This window comes from Talpa europaea (genome assembly GCF_964194135.1).
Source record: "Talpa europaea genome assembly, chromosome: 1".
Taxonomy (NCBI): domain Eukaryota; kingdom Metazoa; phylum Chordata; class Mammalia; order Eulipotyphla; family Talpidae; genus Talpa; species Talpa europaea.
The window spans coordinates 61,466,552-61,481,027 of NC_140073.1; positions in this window are offsets into that span (position 1 = coordinate 61,466,552).

The window sequence follows — 14,476 nt, forward strand, 5'->3', positions numbered from 1 at the left end:
GCCTTGGGGTCAGAATGGGTGGGTCTTCTAAGTTTGATAATCCTCTCTGCCCCCACCTCTGGCTGGTCATCTTTTCTGACGACACCTTAGATTGCTGGAACCTTCCACAGGTGGGTTAATAAAGATTTATATAGATTGCCCTTATGATATCTCCCTCAGTAAAAACAAAAAACAACAACAAGGTGAACTTGACATTAACTGATATGCTGCTGCTCTTCCCACACCTGCTTTACTATCAGGAAGACAATATTTTCACCCTTAGAAATTTTTCTATAACTGCAACAGAATTTTTAAGGCTTTCTTTAAAAAAGTTCTATGGTGGGCCGCCCTGGTGGCGCAGCAGTTGGTTGAGCGCTGGGCTGCGAGGCCTGCAGCGAGGGTTGGATCCCCAGCCGTGGGGCGAGGGTCCCACATGGCACGCAGACCTCTCCTGCCATGCCCGCTGTGCCCCTCAGCAGTGTATTACATCTGTCTACCTGTTCTACTCCCCGCTCTGGTTCTGGTGAATTCTCTCACCCTCCCCCGCTTCTGACTGTACCCAGTGCTTGTATAAATAAATCTTTTTTAAAAATTCAACTATTTCTTTTAATACAGACACACACATATATGTAATATCCCAAATGCTAATATCTAAATCCAGAGTCCCCGCAGAAGGGCGATACCGACTTGTTCTCTTCTCCGAATGAGCGAGAATCCCTATTTCAGCGGGTTCTTGCCTCCACGTCATTCTATCTCCCCATCTTCAGGGCTCTGACGTCACACACTCCCGCTCCCTGCTCCCCCTCTGAGCGGCCCCCCACGGCTCTCGGCTCTCCGGGCTGCGTTCCCTCCTCGCCCGGCCGACCGCCCCCCGGTCCCCCCTGCGCCTCCCGCCGGCCCTCGCGCCTCCGCCCGCCAGTGTCCCGCCTCGGCCGCGCGCGCCGCTTCCCCGCCCCTGGGCACCCCCGCGAGCCTCTCCTTCTCGGCCTTGCCCCGCCCCCTGCGCGTGACGTCCCGGGGGCAGAGTACAGGAGGCAGGGAAGTGCGGGGAGAAGCTGGGCAGGTCAGGGGAGGGCGAGGACGCCTCCCTGCCCGCGGCTGACGGCCGAGCGGTGAGTCAGGGGACCCGGGGCGGGGCGGGCTGTGGAGAGCTCTGCGCGGGTCATTGGGGTCCTGGAGGAACATGGGGTTCAGGACATTCCCGAGTGTGACCCTGTGGGTGCGCGGCGCCCCTGAATGAAAGCGCATCCCCCGTGTTTGCTCCCAGCGCCTCCCTGCCGCACTGATCAACCCCCGGATGGGTTTTCTGGGCTCTCCGTTCTGTTCCATTGATCTGTGTGTTTTATCTCTGTGGACTTAGGATATAATTTGGAGAATGTAAACTTTTCTGGGGCTGACATCCCCCTCCCCACGCCAGGTCCAGCAGGCAGGAGGGCAGAGCCGAGTCCCAGTCTCCCGGGGTGCAGGTTCTTACCCAGTAGGTTGCGTGGTGCCTGGGGCTCTGCATTTCTCACGGGGTCTGAGATGCTGCCCGTGCTGGGCCTGGGCCCACGTCTGAAGGGTGAGGCATCACTTACCTGTTGTGCAGCTGATGTGGCCAATCAGAGCCTGGAAGAGGGAACTTTGACACCTAGAAACTGCCTCATGAGGCGACTTCAGACTCCCCTTGAATAGAACCAGGCTTTCCTGAGCCTTGAGTGACCAAGAGCCACACGGCTGCCACACTCTGGCTACAATGTCTGCTTTTCAAAAATGGGTTTGTAGTCACCATTTCAGTGTATTGAAACCTGTGACCATCTCTTTATCACTAAAGGACACCCCCGAGATTCCCACAGCAGGGATAGCTGGATGCTATCACCAATGGGGATGGAAGGTCCTTCATGGGAAGTCATCTGAGACACTGAAGGGCCCATTCCTAAGCTCTTGAGGTCTTTTCTCTACTGATACCTGGCCCTAAGAGGATCCCTCCTGTATTAGAGCGTGAATAAGCCACAATCACTCATTCTCCTGGGAAGTGGGTAATTTTGTCGATAATTTTGTCGATAATCTACTTTTTAATATTTATAATCTGTTAAACTGATATTACCTCCTCCATCATAAATCCTGTTATGCTTGCTTTGGAGAGAGTTGAACAGGTCAGGGAAGGGGAAAGAAATCGATGTTTATTGAGCACCTGCTGGAGATTACCTGACCCTGTGCAACAAGTTCATTACTTAAGTTATGTGATCTCACTGATGGCACTGTACAGACATTATTCCTGCTCCGTAGTTGACAATCTGAAGGTCCAAAGGAGACAAGGAACTTGTGTTAAGATCATACAAATAAGGACAAAAGTTGGGGATTTTTGGACTACATATTTTTGGCTAAATCAGAGAGTGTCAAATGAGGCTAAACTATAAACCCCCTGAAGGCCAGCAGGAGGGGAGGAGTGTGGGCAACCCTGTCCATCCTCAGAGCAGCTCCGTGGGTGTTGGGCTTCCTCCTTCATAAGGAAAGAGCCTCAGGTTAAAATAAAAGTTTAATGTATAATTGCGTTACATGCAGATGCTGTCTTTAATGTTGCACATGATTTCCTTAATAGTTTTAGAAATAGCTCTAATCCCAAATGTGATTGCTACTCATAGGAGACTGCATTTCAAAATAGTGTTTTCTGTAATTATTCCCATACAGCAGGCTTAGCTGCTGTACCTCCGGGAGGGAATTCCTGGAGATCTAGAACAATTGATAAGAAAGCAATGCCTCAGCAGTGCCTGCAGTATTATTCGGGGTAAGATCCCCCCTTTGATTGTTAATGATTTGATCTATCTCATCTATATAAGAGGGAAACACAGTAGAAGCAGTGACTGGTGTCCTCAGGATGTTGGTTTTCATGGTGATTGTTTTATTATTCATGTTTCCTCTGTTGACAAGTTTTTCAGTGAACTTGTGTCATCTTGTGATTAGATTTTAAAAAGGTTGTTTACATAGTTCTAAAGTTTAGATTCTTGCACATTGCTCTTAGTAATTTTCAGTATTGAAGCGCACACATCCATTCTCTGAAATGATCTCGATTATGTTTGTCATTCCGATGAACCGAATGTGAAGTTGAGTGTGAAGATGTATGTCCTACTTTAACAAAATGCCCTGGAAAGCGAGGCAGCGCTCCCGCCTGCCTGTGACTATGCAGGTGTTTCTTTTCACAGACCTTTTGCGTTTGCAGCTCTCTCTGCCCGCTGGTATCTGTGCACTGTCCTGTACTCACCTTCACTTTTAAATTGTCCTTTGGATATAAACAAAATACAAAACAATTCTCTGGAGATAAAAATAGGCCTATTTCATCGTGATACATGTTCTTAAACATATTGTGACAAGCGTTTCTCTATCCCAGCACCAGCTGTGATCACCTCCTATCTTCATCAGGTTTGCCATAGTGGGGGTAAGGCCAGCTCCAAACAGCAGCCTTAGCAAAATAAATTTCTTTGCTTTAATAGGCGTACTTACATTGCACCAAATAAAAGGTGGTGCAGGCACACCTTGAAGATATTGTTGGTTCATTTCCAGAATACCACAACAACCCTAATATTGCATAAATAAAGTCATTACTTTTTTGTTGGTTTCCTGGTGTGAATGAAAATTGTTTGCTCTATAGTGTCGTCTATTAAGTATGCAGTAGTATTTTGCCTAACGAGAAAATAGCCTAATTAGATATCACCAAGACATGAGGTGAGCATATGTTTTTTGGGAAATGGCGCTGCTGGACTTAGCCCAGTCCAGGTTGCCACACACCTTCAATTTGTGAAAAGCAGTATCTGATAAAGCAAAGCAAGCAGGATGGGGTGTGCCTTTATAGACACTTCTGAGAACAATCCTTTGGGTTTTAATAAAATATACACATCTGGATAAGTGGACTTCAATTTAATGATGATGTTTATATGTAACTATTTTTTTCAGCAGTTTTGTCAGCACGGGAGGGTGTGTATTCTTTTCCATGATAGAAAGTACTCTGAACACTCAAGATAGTGAACAAGGGTTAGCTAAATGCCTACAGTCTGCCAGGGACTGGGCTATACACGTAGCCTCTTTAGAATTTATTGTGGTCTTTTAAAAATGTCAAAAACTTAGAGCTATCATTGGTTGAATCTCAGTGGTAAGTAGAAAATAGGGAGTTTAGTTTTTATTATGCTATTGAACAGCTACAGAGGAAGCACATATGACTTGGCTTCTGCCTAAGTTCTTCCCCAGGCTGTAAATCCATGTAGACGTCTGCAGTGAGGTAGCCAGTACTCCCTGCCACCACACTCTGATCCTTTTGCTCCCCAAACTGGACATTACTGTTGACATTCGGGATCATGGTACCATTGCTGTGCTTTATTGCTTTGAATCATTGGTGTTTTGTTATTTATTTTTTTAAAACATTTATTTATGCACAAAAGATCTAGGGCACAGGCCAGAGAAGCTGGGGGTGGGAGGACTCACGAGAGACAGAGCAGGGAACAGAACAGGCAGACCAATTGAAATACACAGCTGAAGGTAGCAGCAGGTGAGACCAGAGGTCTGCCTCGCCAGGTGGGCCACCCGCTGGCCGGGGATCAAACTCACGCTGTGGAGGCTGCGGACCCACTCATAGTGCGGTGCTCAACCCCCTGTGCCACCAGGGTGGCCCTAGATTTATTTTTTTAACATTTTATATAATTCTTACAACATTCCTATTTTTATTTTTATTTATTTATGTATGCATTTTTATTTATTTATGCATACAAGAACTCTACCAATTTCTAATTCAAAGTTTGTTTTTCTTTTTGTTTAAAGATTTATTTTGTGTAGAAGATCTGGGGTACAGGCCAGCAGTGTTGGGTGATGAGAGGATTTACCAGGGACAGAGTGGGGAGCAGAACAGATGTATCTACTGAAATACACTGCTCAGGGGAGCAGCGGGTAATACAGGAGAGGTCTGCTGTGCCCTCTGTGAGTCAGCTCCCTGACTGGGGCTCAAACTTAGGCCATATTGTGGGCCATTGTGGTGATAGTGGTGAGACTTAAGCCATGGTCTACCAGGGAGGCCCTCAAAGTTTGTTTTGATGTTGAATAAGCATAAGTATTTGTTGAGCTCATTTAATGTTACAGAATACTAATATAGATGTTCAAAAATTAGTTTTGAAGGTGCACAAAAAATATTTTCATTATGGATCTGATGGTGGGTATTGTCTCAGGGGCTTGTAAATGTTATCTCTGAGACCTGTGGAATTGGTCATATTCTTTAGATGCAGACTTTAGTATTTGAGGCCAATTGAAAAATTGGCATTTTTTTTTAATTTTTTATTTTTATATTCCCCATACAATTGCAACCCCCTTATTTTGAGCCTAATCCCTCCCCTCCTGCCCTCTACCCCCCATAGAGTGTTTTTGTTGATTTTGATTTTCACTTTCTTATAGTTATTCATTTTCCTGGTCCCTTATTTAAGTTTTCTAGATTCCTGCTATGAGTGAGACCATCCGGCACTTTTCTTTTTCTTTCTGGCTTATTTCGCAGAGCATGATCCCTTCCAGCGCCATCCATGTTGCTGCAAATTGCATGTGTTTATCTTTTTGGAATGCTGAGTAATATTCCATGGTGTATATGTACCACATCTTCTTGATCCAGTCATCTATTTGGGCATTTGGGTTGTTTCCAAAGCTTAGCTATTGTAAACAGTGCTGCTATAAACATAGGGGTGCAGGTGCTCTTTGGAATTGATGTTTCTGTGTCCTTTGGGTAAATACCTCGGAGTGGAATGGCTGGATCATATGGGAGCTCTATGTTTAGTAGGTCCAAAAATCTCCACACAGCTCTCCACAGTGGTTGGACCAGTTTGCACTCCCACCAACAGTGCAGAAGAGTTCCTTTTTCTCCACACCCTCGCCAACATTTGTTGTTGCTTGTTTTTTTTTAATATGTGCCATTCTCACTGGTGTAAGATGGTATCTCATGGTAGTTTTGATTTGCATTTCCCTGATTACAAGTGATGTTGAACATTTTTTACACTTGATCTTAGCCAAAAGGCCGAGAAGCGATGTTGAACATTTTTTCATATGCCTGTTGGCCATTTGCATTTCCTCTTCAGAGAAGTTTCTTTTTAGCTCTTCTGCCCAGAAAAATTGGCATCTTTGATAGAATGGAAGATGCAGTGATCATTTAATTTTACATTAAATAATTTAGAATATTATAATAGCTAATATTCAGAATCATCTAGAATAATTGGAGAGCTGAGTCTGTGTGGGTGACTGTGGCATTATTTTCTCTCTGAGTCCAGTATAATGTATGTGCTATTGCTTGGAAATCCACAGTGGCCACTTTGTTTTGGTGGGTTTCGAGTGAACCTCCTCTGCTGTTTGTTCCCAATATTTGGTGTTGAGTTTTCATGGTTTCCATATTGTGGAAAATGAGCTAAGGTCATACATGTAACAACACTAAAAGTAGCCTTTCACTTGGGTCTGCAGGTAATGAATTTTGTAGAACAACTTGTAGGGTGCTTATTCATCATTAGTGTACATGGAAAAATGGTGACATTTGCAGTAGCAGGTGCCTGTTTTCCTTAAGTCCTGGAAGAGAACAAGAAGAATCTTTACAATTCAAAGATTATAGTTTTGGGATCAAGAATTTTTATACAAGCTAAGCAGGCTGAGGTCTGAGCATCCCTAACATACAAATGCTACGTCCATGTTCAGGGAAGATAGTCTTTTCTGTTTGCAGTGTATCTGGGTGTTTCTGCTGAAATGAGTCAGTCTCATGTGGCCCTGTGTGAACCACCGATATTAAAGAATCTGTAGACGGTACCTTAGTTAGGATTGCAGGAAGATCATCAAGGGTTAGAACGAGTGCTCCTCGTGTATGTTCACTTCAATGTCTGTAATGAAACCTTGCAGGTTTCACTGATTAGGGATGAAGAAGGTTGTGGCTGACACCCCAGGCTGCCAAAGCTGCTGCAGCCTGTGTGCTCATGAACAAAAGGGCACTGAGAAGCCAGTGTCTTGTCTTAAGTACCTTCCTGTGTGGAACTCAGAACCCCAAGGAAACGGGTGAATGTCTGAGTTGATGCCTGGTGAGCAGCAGACCAGGTCAGCTTGCCAAGGAGCGGCCCTCAGCCGTGTTCCTCTGACACCTTGGGATCACAGAGCTGTAAGCATGAGGCAGGTCTGGAGTTGTGGCTGCCTAGGCCTTTTCCTATCAGAATAGCATCTGACAATCATATTATTTACTCTCTCAATGACATCTTTTCGAAGTGTGCTTGCCTGCCGTGCAGAAGCTCTTTGCTATGCTATGAAGTTGAGTTTGTACCTTGATTCTTCCATCCACTCGACAGATCAGGTGGGCACTGCCTACGCCTCTCCCCTGGGGTGGCCACTTCCTAGTCCTGCCAGTTGCTCTTCCTGCTGTTTGCTCAGGTTGTCTCCAGAGTGTGCTGACTCAACACAAGTTTTTTTCATTAGTCCCATGTGTCTTCTCGTTCCTCCCTTGTTTGGGGTGCTACAAGGATACAGAAGTACCTTCCTCCAATCCTATCATCGAGACATTCTCCGTGGTGGCAGTAGTGACTGGAATAGGGTGAAAACTGATTGTTGGAGACAGAGGAAAGGCTTTGTGTGTGTGTATGTGTGTGTATGTGTGTATACGCGCACGTGTGTGCATGTGCGCACGCACGAGCGAGCAAGCAAGTGAGCGAGCGAGAGAGATATGTATACATATAGTGCATCAACAGATAGTTACCTGTGGCATTAAAATTTCCTGATGATTAGGGCAAACAGCTGCTTTTTATTTCTTTCCCCTTTTATTTTACTTCCTAAACTTGAGATAGTTTAATTTTTTCATTTGCTAGTACTGCCGAGCTAATGTTCCTTTTTGAGAGTCTAAAGTATTTATTGCTTGTACATAATGGAGCTTTTTGTGTCCTTGGTTCTACTGCAAAGGTAGCATCAGAACCTTGAAGAAGACTGACCGGTAGACAGGAGGAAACGCTGGCAAGGGTGAGGGGAAGGATGGACTCTCTCGTTCACTCCCGAGGAAAGAATCGCTGCTCCACCATTCCGCAGAGAACTGTGGGCTTAGGCTGTCTCTGCTGCCTGTTGTAGTAGTTCTGTATTTTCGGGAAATGACATGAGGAAATGCTGAAATACGGATAAAAATCTTTACGCTTGACCCTGTTACCCAGCACGGAGACCCTCGGGGGCGGGTGAGGATCCCCGCGTGTCCATGTGATGAGGTGCAGCCCTTAGAGGGGGGCCCATGAACCCATGAACGGGGCAGAGGGACGCTGGAGGGTCCTGGGGGAACTAAGGCAGAAAAGCGCGGCCCCGGAGCCGGCCAGCAGCATGGTCCTCTGGGGGCAGGGGGCAGGCGCCCCGACCCTGACCTGGGCTGCTGGCAGGGGGTGGGGCGCGGGGGAGGCGGAGCCACTGGACCCTGGAGACCCAGGATGAGAGGCCACCATGTTCCCCTGGCTTCTGGCCACGCCCTCTTCTCCTGGCTGGCGCGATGGCGGGGACACACAGCGCCCTGACTGCAAAGGGGGGTCCAGGCCCCTGCCGCGCCCCCTGAAGGGGCGCTGAGCTGGGAGGGGGCTGAGAGGAGCTCTGGGGATGGGTCTGCTGGCTTGGGCCTCGCCTGGATCCCCACACGGGTGAGGCTCCCCACCTGGGTCACCCTTCAGGCCGGCCCGTGACCCCTGCTGGCGCCCATTGGGGGCTCCCCGGGCACGCCGGGACCCTGGACGGAGGGACAGTGATCCCCGCTGCCCTGCGGCTCCTGACGGACACCTGTGATAAAGGGCAGGGAGTGGGAGGAAGCACATCTGGGCCAGCATGGACTCCCCCTCGCACCCCCGGGGAGACCCAGGAAAACAGTGGCCGCTAACATGGCCTCGGCCCCTCCTCAATAACATCTTCAACTGCGGACTCTGCGGAGGACGGGGGTCAGCCAGGGCGGGGGTGGCGCCACGTGAGGAGCCGCCACCTCTGAGAGGGGTGGAGAGGTCGGGCAGCGCACGCAGGTGAGAACACGGAGCCCCCGCCCAGATGGGGTGTCCCTGTATTCCCAGAATGTGTCTTGCAAAAGGGCAACCTCCACCCGCCCGCCAGAGCCCCCCATCTGGTTCCAGAAATGCCCAGTAAGGACAGTCCTCCTGTCAAAGAAGCGCCTTGTAGAGCCCGAATATCCTCCCCACGGCCCACACGGGCTCACACCCCGCACCCGATGCATACGCCCGCGGTGTCAGCCCAGCCTCCGGTAAGCAGCAGGTTGAAATCTAACCCGTCAGCTCCCCCTGATTTGCTGTCCTCCACGGTCCTTACCTGGTGAAGAGGGGAGGCCGTGTGCCCCTCACCTTCCTGTGCTGGGCCTGGCCGCCAGGCCCTGCTGGGTGCTCAGCCTGCTGCCCAGTGAGTATATTCCCCAGAAACCCTAACTCCCCTTCAAGCTTGAGTTTTTTTAAAGATGTGGTTTTATTTATTAATGCGTACAGAACTGGGGTGTAGGCCAGAGTTGGGGGTGAGAGGACTCCCCAGAGTGGGGAGCAAAAAAGGGGATCCATTGAAATACACTGCTGAGGGGAGCAGCGGTCAGAAGGGGGAGGTCAGCTGCACCATGAAGTCAGCTCCCTGGCGGGGGACAGAACTCAGGCCATCGCGCTGGGCGGTTGCAGTGGGAGCGCTGAGGCTTAACCCCTAGGCCACCAAGGAGGCCCGAAACTTGATTTTTTTTTCCTGTTACTTGATGCTGACATTTGATCTTTTTTTTTTCATTTAAGATATTTTATTAGTAATGCCAGGAAGCAGAAAGTAAATTATTTTAATAAAAGAAAGACCAAGTACTTGTCACCTCGTCGTGTTGAAGAAATCCTCTAGCCCGGGATGGAGCCAGCCTGCCCAGGGTGTCAGGTCAGTCGGGGTGCTCCTGTTGCCATGAGTCAGCACTTCACCAGAAGGGCAGCTCGTCCACGCAGCCCTGGCCTGTTTTTATTTCCCTGGTCCTTGATCTTTAAGATAATGTCAGATATTGGGGATCCCGGCCAGTCATGCTCTATGTCAGTACCGCCACTTCCATCTCTCTGTATACTTTGTCTTTGGCCAGTTTCTTAGGAAGTGTGTCCCACCCTCCTCACCTCCAACCCACTGATGGTTTTCCCCTGAGTAGAGGACGCCAAGCCCACTTCCAAGTTGTCTTCATACACGGGTGGGCCACCTCCCAGATGCTGGGCGCCACTGTTTGTTAGCTTCAGAATTTGTCCATCTCATCCAGATGGCTGACCTTGTCTGCATATAGACGTGCGTCATGATCTCGGATTGTGTGTTTGTGTGACCCAGGATGTGTCTTTTTCCTGACCACAGTTCCTGTCTGCTGTGTCTGTTTTGATTTCTTCTCTTTCATTTTTGGTCCTGTTTATTTTGATTGTTCTCCCTTTTTTTCGTTGTGAGTCTTGCTAGAGGTTAGTACATTTTACTTATGTTTTCAGAGAACCAGCTTTTGGTTTCATGTATCTGTTGGACTGTCTTTTATTTCTATTTCAGTTAGTTCTGCTTTATTTTTTGTTATTTCCCTTCTCCTACTGCTTTTTGGGTTTTTTTGTTCTTTTTCTGGTTCTTTGAGATGGGAGATCAGAGTTTTTCTTTTTTGTTTGTTTGTTTTTCTTGTTTCTTGATGTGGTCCTGAGTTATTCTATACTTTCCTCTTAATACTGCTTTTGCTGTTCCCCAGACCTTCTGAAAAGTTATTTCCTCATTTTCAGTTATTCAAGGCACTTTTTAATGTTTTCTTTGATGTCATCATGAATGCAGTGGTCACTCAGTTGCGTGTTGTTCCATTCCATGTAGAGTGGGGGTTCCATGCTCATTGCATAGTTGACTTCTAGCTTGATGCCATTATAGTCAGAGAACACCCTGGTATGATTTCAGTCTTCATGTGCTTGTTGCTGTTTGTCTTGTGACCCAGTACGTGACTGATCCTAGAGGATGATCCGTGTGCTCTTTGAAAAGTGTCCTCCTGTCCTCCCTTCCTTGCTAGCCCCATGTTCCTTCGCTCCTCCTGCCCCCACTTCTATACTGTCGCCCTTTCTTCCCCCTCCCCCTAACGGTCCTGAGAGTCTCAGACTCAGTGTGTTGTCAAGGGTCCACTTACAGTTTGTCTCTGTCTGATTCTGTGTTTGGTTTGTCTAGACTCCACATGTAAGTGAGACCATCCGGTGTTTATCGTTCTCCTTCTGGCTTACTTTGCTTAGAGTCATCCCTTCAGCTCCATCCATGTTGCTGCAATCGGCTTGAGTTTATCATTTTTCTATCACAGAGTAGTGTCCCGTTGTGTCTACAGACCCCATCCTGTTCCCCCCATCTGTCCTATGGCATATAGGTTGTTTCCACATCTTGGCTAGTGTAAATAGTGCTGCAGTGAGCATAGGAGCACAGGTTTCCTTTCAGATTAGTGCATTTGTGCTCTTTGTTTTTTTTTTTTTTTGTAAGATTTATTTATTTATGCATACAGCAGCTGGGGTGCAGGCCAGAGGTGTGGAAGGCACAGTGACAGTACAAACCAAGACAGAGTGGGGAGCAGAACAGCTGGGTCTACTCAAGTACAATGCTGAGGGGAGTGGAAGGGAGCAGCAGGGAGAGAGGAGAGGTCCGCTGTGCCTAGTGGGTCACCTCCTTGGCCAGGGTGATTTGTGCTGCAGTGGCTGCAGACAGCTTCACAGTGCTGAGACTGACCCCTTGCAACACCAGGAAGGCCCCGCTTTTGTGCTGTTTGGGTAGATACCGAGGTGTGGAACTGCTTGGTCATGTGAAAGATCCATTTTCAGTCTTTTCAGGCATCTCCACACTTCTTTCCATAGTGGCTAGACTAGTTCACATGCCCACCAACAGCATAAGAGGGTCCTTTTCTCCACATCGTCTGCAGCACTTGTTGTTTGTGTGTTTTTTAACTGTGGGCCATTCTCACAGGTGTGAGGTGGTGTCTCGTGATGGTTTGGTTTGCATTGCCCTGAAGATAAATGAGAAAGAGAATTTTTTCATGTGCCTGTTGGCCATCTGCATGTCTTCTTTAGGGAAGTGATTGTTTAGATCCTTTTCCCATTTTTGATTCGGTTGTTTTCATTTTGTTGATTTGTATAGGTACTTTGTGATCTTTGATATGAATTCTTCATCAGAGGTAGGGTGTGCAGGTGTGTTCTCACATTCAGACGATGTCTCTTTGTTTGGGTCACTGTCTTTTTTGCCGTACAGAAAACTTTTAGTTTAATGTAGTATCCATTGTTTCCTCTCTTCTTCATATGTTTGTGAGGTTGATGTTAGGGAGCGTTTTACATAGGTTTTTCTCTATATGTTTGATGGTTTCAGGTCTTATATCCGAGTCTTTTATCCATTTTGAATTGATTTTCATGTGTGCTGTGAGGTTATGATCTAGTTTCATCATTTTACATGTGGCAGTCCACTTTTCCAGCACCCTTTATTGAAGAGGCTTTCCTTGTTCCAGTGTATGGACTTTGCTCCTGTCTTATATGTTAATTGTCCATAAATGTGGTTTTATTTCTGGGCTCTCAATTCTGTTCCATTAGTCTCTGTGTCTGGTTTTGTTCCATTGCCATGCTGCTTTAACTCCTCTGGCTTTAGCATATAGTTGGAAATCAGAAGTGTGATACCTTCATTTCCCCCCTTTGATATCAGGAAAGCTTTGGCTATTTGGGGTCTTTTGTGTTTTCTGATGAACTTCATTAATCTTTGTTCTATTTCTTTGAAGAACGCCATTGGGATTTTTATTGGGATTGCATTGAATCTCTAAATTGCCTTGGGTTGGATGGCCATTTTGACAATGCTGACTCCTCCAACCCATGAGCTGGGTATATCTTTCTGTTTATTTAAAGGAAGAGGGATGGAGTACAGATGATCCAGGGTCTGTGGACCAGGCTAAATTTCAGTCTTTGTCCTTAGAGTAATGTATAGCAACATAATCCTTGTTTTTAGCTTTCACAGCATTTGCAGGATGAAACTAAGAGTTTCTTGTGATTTTTTTTTATTATTAATTTTTTTAAGATCTGGACTCAAGCCCATCTGTCTTCTTTCTTTCTTTTCTTTTCTATTTTTTTTTTTTAGACTTATTTATATAAGCACTGGGTACAGTCAGAAGCGCGAGAGGGTGAGAGAATTCACCAGAGCCAGAGCAGGGAGCAGAGCAGGCAGAGGGACCGAAGTACACTGCTGAGGGGAGCAGTGGGCGGCAGGAGGGGTCTGCGCACCATGTGGGACCCTCCTCCGGTGGCCAGGGAGCAGCCGGGGATCGAAACAGCACTGCAGAGGCTGCGGGCAGCTTCGCAACCCAGCGCTCAACCACTGCGCCACCAGGGAGGTCCCCTCTTGTGTTTTTTAAATAAGAATGTCTCATCCCATGCTCCCCCCCCAGAAAACTTTTCCTCATTGAATTACCTCTGCATTCTGCCAGTAACTTTCACATTATGCATAGGAATATAATAAAAATGAACATACGATTCTGCCTGACAAACATAAAACCAAAAAAAGTATTTGGGGATTGAATTTATTGAATAAATAAGATTAACTGAATGTTGATGGAAGAACAGTTAATAGTTTCTTGAAAAGTGTATTTTTTATATATATGTAAATAAAAGGTCTATTTTCTTCTGAATAACATTGAAAACATATTGATCAAGGTAATATATAAACATAATTAGGAAATTTCTAGAAGAATCTGAGTGTAGTGCTGCCGCGGACCAGCTCAGCAGTAGACGATGAGGCCGTCTCAGGGTTGAGAGAAGTGCGCAGGGTGGTCAGGGAGTCGGCGAAAGAAATGACACACAGACACACTTCTAGAGAGTCAAAATCTGAGTGTAACTTTATTTGAGTTAATGGCCAGTATATATATGTTTTTCTAAAGGCATAGGATCAGTTATCAGTGAACTAAACCAGCTGGCTCCATAGGTTTAGCTTATCATTGACAGGGCAGTGATCTACGTCCGAAGTTACATCTGGACCTAGTGACATTCCTGAGTAGTCAGGCTAATAATATTTCTTTTGTTCTATGTAATTACTTTTTTGTTTTAATAACTATTCACTACCACTAACTTATTTTACCTTTTATAATGCAATGCTTTTTTATTAACATCAAAGCTATCAAAGCTGAGCACATAACCTAGAAATTACTAACCGTTCTATTATTACACAGTTTTGTAATGTTTCATTTGAGTTAGTCCAGTTATTAGATTACATGTGTTTTTTAATCAGCAACCAATGACCTTTTTAGACCAGGAAAAAGAAAAGATTTTAGTAAGGAAAAAGAAAAGATTTTAGTAGGACAGTTGCTGTAGAATAAAGTTTGTGGGCCTTGAGAAAGCGAGATAAGGTTCCGTGTGGTCAGCATCCCTTTTAAGTCTTTGTGGCGGCTTCTGGTAGTTGTTATCTCTTGGCAGGCATTCGGCTTCTCTGCATCTTAGGGAGTTTGCTGTTCTCCCCCTGCGCGCATGGTTCCTTGCCCACGCCGGACCTCAGG